Genomic DNA, 6,188 nt, shown 5'->3' with positions numbered 1-6,188 from the left:
AGGGGGACCCCAGCCTTCTGGGAAGCATCGGGCAGTTTCCATGGCGTCAGTGTGAAGAAGAAAAAAAAATAAAAGTTTCCAGCTCAGTAAATGAGCACAGGCCCACAGGCCCCACGTCTGAACGAAATCAGAGAGTCTTGAAATTGAGAGCAGGCGAGAACCTACTGAAACCTTCTTTTTCATCAGTAGCCTGCAGTCTCCTGGGACAGCAACCCCTATCGTATGCCAGGGGACAAGAATAGAACTAAAAATTGAGAGCACAGCCCTTAGCACGGGCTGATGGTACTGGTTGCCAACAGCTGCCCCATTAGTAGGCTATGGGGACAAGCTAGGGAACATTTTCTCTACGAGGCTTGTGTTTAAAAATATATCTTGCTTCAGAGCTGGCCTGGGGCGTGGCTGGGGAGTAAGCCTTCTTTTCTGCACTGAGCAGGTGCTTGTCACTCTGTGATTTACTGCAGATCACTTACCCCTCTGAGCCTGCCCCTTCCGAGCCACGTGACAGCGACCCAGACCTCGACTCGGCCCCTAGCAAGTTAATGTTTTAGACGATTCCTGGATGAAAGCCATGCTCCAGAATCGCCCTCCCCAGTGAGCTTGCTGGATGCATGCGGGACCAGGGCTGAAAGAGGATGGTGACTAAGGTCACGCTTCACTACCAAGGGCTCTGACCCCTTCTCACTCTGTGGATGTGTCCCTGGAGATATTTCTCTCCCCATTTCCTTATTCTCAAAAAGAGGACAACAGCTCCCGCCCACCTCCTGAGGATGCTTAGGAGTAATAGCTAGCAGAAATGGCTGAAAAGCTCTTGGCAGATGCCAAGTTCAGAATCACGTGCTGAGTGATGGCCTCCCTCAGCGACCCTACGTACCGCATTACCTATGTGCCCGGCCCTAACGGCTCCGCTGACAGACTGCCCTGTGGGGCGTGAAGCCGGTCTGCCCAGAAGTCCCAGGTTCCGCTAGAGGAGGTTGCCTTTGCAGGAACCACTGCAATCCCTGCGTGTCCAAACTCATGTTCCGGGTAGGAGACAACAGGTGATGGATGAGCTGCCAAGGCTGGGAGGCTGCCAGCATCCAGCCACGGGCACCCGGGGCTTGGCACCCCTTTCCCAAGGGGAGGTAGACATGAATACATCAACGTGGTGGGGTCAGGTTCAAGTCTGCCTCAATGAAACCCCGGGGACCTCCTCCTTGAAAAACAACTGGGACAGTGTGACAGCTTTTAAGGATGCCAAAGAAGAGGGTCCCCGGGGAAATGTCCCCAGGGAAGGCTCTGCCTGCAGGAGGCTGTGAGTGACAGCCGGCAGGAGCAGGGACAGCTGGCCCGGGTGAACTGTCTGATTTGCCAGTGACCGGAAGCACCGAACACTTGTCAGGGCTGGGGGTCGCAATGACCACGGCAGCAGTACCACCGATTAGTACTGGGGGTGGGGCCTACGGAGCAGTAGATGGCTCTGAAGGACTTGACCGTGAGATGGTCACCACGTTGGGGTCCTTGCAGCCCTTCCAGCGGCTTTGTTTGGGGCCTTGATAAACAAAACCCATGTCGGGCTTTACGGTTGTCAGATAATCTGCGGCTCCTTTAACATCTGGTTCATGATGCGATTGTTTCTCATGACAAATGGGTGGTGGGACAGAAAGATGAGAAGGATGGGGACAGAAATCTCCACCTGGAGAAGCTCCGCACCAAAGGTAAGGGACCTCACGACATTCCCCATGTGCCCGGGTGCCACCACCTCTGAAGCAGGCTGGGAGAATTCCTTCGATGGAAGCCGCTGGACTTAGATCCCAAACCCTTGGATCTGACTCCTGGATCTACCACTTCCTAGCCATGGGAACTGTGGTGCATTAGCTTACCTTTCTGAGACTCTGTGGTCTCCTCTATACACTGGAGCGAATGATGCCTACCCCAGGGAGGTTAGGGGAGATCAAAGGAATGAAGACAGGCATGACATCTTACCTTCGAGGGCGACAACCCCCACATGTCACCTGGCAGGTGGGGTGTCTGGAGGCCTCCGCCTCAGCCTGGGGAGCAGGCCTGAAGCCCTGGCAGTCAGCTGCTCACCTCCCCCCGAGAACTGGCAACAGAGCAGGGAGGATCTGCCTGTCTCCTGTCATCCAGAGCGCTTGCTACCAGGCTGTGGTGGCCTCTCCCATAGCTTACCAGATGACAGAGTTGCCTTCATTTTCTCCTGGGCCCCTCTCGCTCTGGGCTGCCGAGGGGGCCCTCCCTCGTCTGGGCCCCTAGGGCACCACCCTGGGGGAACTAAAGGCCCAGAAAGGGTACAAAGGGGAGTAACCAGGGCACCAGGGAGAAGGAGGCTCGTTATATTCTTTCTAGATGAATCTCCCGGCCTGCAGCAGCCCAGGGCGAGTTCCAGGCCTGCAGTAAACCTGTCTGCTGTGGGGCTGTCTCAACATGCTGTTTGGAAAGTCAAGGTTTTCAATGTAAACTTTGTTCTCCCTTCCTTTTCTTCAGGGTTTCACAAATGCAGGGTCTCGCAGCGCTTCCTCTCCAGCATCTCTGGGGCTGAAATCTGAGGTCATGAGTCATCTCTGTCAGAACAAGTCCATGCCGTGGCCGGCCTATCGGAGAGGGCAGGGCCGCGACGGCCTTGGCTCCCGGGTCTGCCCCAGTGTAGGGTTCTCAGTGGCACTATTTTTGGCCGATTTTTTTTTTTTTATCCTTGCTCTTTATCACAAGCCTGTCGGGCAAATGACAGAGGAATTGCAAGCTTGAATGGGCTTGTCTGACAGGCCAACTTTCATCCTGGCCACTGCTGCCTGACTTTTAAAAAGGCACTCTGAGCCGAGGAGAGTAATTTCACACTGATTCCTGGCTGTAATTTGCTTTTGGGTTTAAAATGTCGCGTTTCAATCATCCTAGCTCCGTGCTGGAGGGGAGGAGATGGACCGCGCGTGCGGCTCATGTATTTGTAAGAGACACACACAAAGGCGACTGCTTTCTCTGAAACAACAGTGCTAAGACACGCTGGCGAGCACACCAAGGAACTCTCCACCAGGTACAAACAAGTGCATTCAAAGGAAGCCGTAATCAATGACCAGTTCTAGCAGACGGAGAGAGCGAGCTGCGGATGACACGAAGCCTACTATTGGCCGTCCCCATCACCAAGCATGGATTAGAGTATCTTTCTCCCCCCCCCGGCTGCAGGAAGTAGAGGAGATGGGGGGCTTTAGGCAAACCTCAGAAGTAGAAGGGTCTGAAATCCTGGGGAGGGGGGACCTGAATGCACCGAGGATGAGGTGAGATCCAGAGGAGGCTGAGAAATTCAGCTTGGACAAGCGGGAGCTGAGAGGTCCAGGAGGGAAGGGGAAAGCGGCCTCCAGGCTCATGAGAGCTGGTGAGCTTGTGAGCGGAGCATCGTTTAAGAACAAGGACGGAGGCTCGTGGAAAGGTCAGGGGACATGGTTGTATGCATGTCAGCAGCAGGAAGCAACGATTTCTGCTGGCTTATAAATCATCCCATCCTTCACCGCCTCTCCCCACCCTTACGTAGAGGCCACACTGCCTGACGTGTCATTCTCTTTTCTGGGATGGCTTCTAATGTTTCCAGTCCTTGATTGTGCTCCTCACCTGGGTTATAAATTCTTTGAGGTCGGGAACCAGTACCTAGCCCTCTCTGTCCGCTCCAGGCGACCCTCCCCTGCAGCCCTTGGGAAGAGCTGATGATGCCTCGCTCTGTGGATCCAGTGTGCTTTCTGGAAGCCAGACTGGCCGCATTGCCGGTGGGCTGGTGCTGTCTGGTTGATAGGTCTGTCTCTTCTGGCAGGCTGTGCCCTGGGGGCAGGATCCACCTTCTTTGTCTCCCAGCTCTTGGCTCTCAGCACAGTGCCTGGCACTCAGTAAAGGGTTATTGAATGAGTGTGTTTCCCACATTGGGCACATCATGGGGGACGGCACTATCAGGGCCCAGTATGTTATGTGGGGAGACAAGATGAATGCTTCGGAGGAAACCAAGGCCCTGGGGCCGCTCCTGATAAGCTGGGCCACCTGGGGCGAACCCTAGATAAGATGTTTTGGGAAGTGATGCTTGCTTTCTGGAGCCCCAGCCTCACCTTGAGACCTTGTTCCACTTTGCGGGGTTTTTCCAAAATTTTCTGTCACATTTTTCTTACGGCCTCCAGTAACACTGCAGGACAAGGCAATTCTTCCTGGTCTCCAGAGAGGAACTGTCAGGTGTGGATGTGCAGCAGCAGGGTGTCGGGTGGGGAACCGGGCGGAGAGGGTGCTGAGGATCATGGACTCCAGCCTGGCCGAGACGCAGCCCCCCACGCTCACCCCGCCGTGTGAGGTGGCAGGAGGGCCTCAGTTTCCCTTCCCATAGACAGGTGGAACTTAGAAGGGGCGGAGCGCCTCCCCATGGAGTCATTCAGGAAGTTAGGCAAACTAATGCGGGCAAGCGTTGCAGGAGATGCCCTGCACATGGTAATTGCTCATTAAAAGCCAGCTCCTATGGACGCGTGGGTGGCTCAGTCATTAAGCGTCTGCCTTCGGCTCAGGACATGATCCCAGGGTCCTGGGATCCAGCCCCACGTCGGGCTCCCTGCTCCGCGGGGAGTCTGCTTCTCCCTCTCCCTCTGCTGCTCCCCCTGCTTGTTCTCTCTCTCTTTCTGTCAAATAAATACATTAAAATAAATAAATAAATAAATAAATAAATAAATAAATAAATAAATAAATAAATAAATGCCAGCTCCTGCCATTTGAAACCAGAAGATGAAATTGAGTCTGACTTTCTCCCCTTGCAGGCTGTCTGACCTGAGTGGGTCAAGGCGCCTCCCTGCCACAGTCTCTGGTTTCTGAGATGCTCTCCTCGTTGGTGTTGTGAAAAGCAAGGAGAAAAAGGGAGCAACTGTGCTCTGTAAGCCAGGAGGTGTTTTCCTGAGGTAGTTGTGAAGTTACCTGAGCGAAGGCATTGAGAGGTGAGGAGCCGTGGAGATCCTGCCAAGTGAGAGCTACCCCTTAATGGGGACAATGACTGCGTATTAACCAAACTCATAATTTCTGTGAAGTACATGCTTTAACAGCCACGAAGGGGGCTATTAGCAACCCCTAAGCAAATTATGACTCTCCCAACGTGAAGGTCAAGCCTGTGTGTCAACTTCGCTGAGCCACGGTGCCCAGATATATGGTCAAACATTATTCTGGATGTTTCTATGAGGGTGTAGCAGGATGAAAGGAACATTTAAGTCATTGGACTTTCCGTAAAGCACATTGTCTTCCAGAATGTGGGTGGGCCTTATCTAATCAGTTGAAGGCCAGGATTGAACAAAAGATTGACCTCCCCTGAGCAAGAGGACATTCTGCCAGAAGACTGTCTCTGGACTTGAACTGCAGTGCTGGCTCTTCCCGGTCTCCAGCTTCCTGGCCTACTTGGCAGATTTTGGACCTGACAGCCTCCATAGTCACCATAAAGACATGAGCTAATTCTTTAAAATAAATCTCTCTCCTTCTCTCTCTCTCTCTCTCTCTCTCTCTCTCTCTCTCTCACACACACACACACACACACATACACACACATTCTATTGGTTCTGTTTCTTTGGAGAACCCTGACTAATATGCCCATAGACATCCGGAGTCCTCAGATAGCTTTCTACTATAGACTCTTAACAGTCCCAGTGAACATGAATTTCACAGGGGACCCGGGTTCAAACTTAGCTAGCCAATCCTAAGCCTGATTGTCCTGCTTCGCCTGATCCTTCCCATAGAAACCATGGTGAAGGTTCTTGCCCACAGAGCCTCCCCTACCTCTGCCTCCTGACCGACCCTGGTGCTTCCCGGTGTGGCCCTGCCATACCTCTGGTCTCCCCATCCCTCACCCAAGGCAATACGATAAAACGGACAGTGACTGCAGCCCAGCCCCGAGGATGCCCTGGGCCAGCCTCGAGAGACAGGCGAGGGGGTTATTTGCCCCTGTCAGGTGGCGCTCTGCTAGATGCCACAGGACTGTTGTATGTGAGATCTAGGGCTGATGGAAAGGCAGGCAGCTTCTCAAGTGGCTTGGGCCAAAAGAATCATTCCTTGCCTAAAACAGAAATCATCATTGTTATCAACGAGATGTGGCCCTACAGAGAGCCCACGTGAGCCGTGGTCTCAGCGAGAGCAAATGTGCATCCAGAGACTCTTTCTGGGCCCTTTCAGGCCCCATGGCATGCCCAGTGCCCAGG

General features: G+C 53.5%; 1 long non-coding RNA gene across 1 annotated transcript; it reads left to right on the top strand.

Moving 5' to 3' along the window:
* The first annotated feature begins 824 nt into the window (after positions 1-824).
* Positions 825-5,758, top strand: LOC123846410 (uncharacterized). The gene is made up of 3 exons (XR_006791286.2): positions 825-1,694; positions 2,890-3,025; positions 4,770-5,758. It is a non-coding gene; the product is annotated as an uncharacterized LOC123846410 (long non-coding RNA).
* Positions 5,759-6,188: the final 430 nt, after the last annotated feature.

The sequence above is a fragment of the Mirounga angustirostris genome, unplaced genomic scaffold (genome assembly GCF_029215605.1).
Source record: "Mirounga angustirostris isolate CCGP_5_RB_7025 unplaced genomic scaffold, mMirAng1.0.hap1 SCAF_6, whole genome shotgun sequence".
NCBI lineage: Eukaryota > Metazoa > Chordata > Mammalia > Carnivora > Phocidae > Mirounga > Mirounga angustirostris.
Note: the sequence above shows the minus strand (reverse complement) of the source record. Positions and strands in the feature narration are given on the sequence as shown.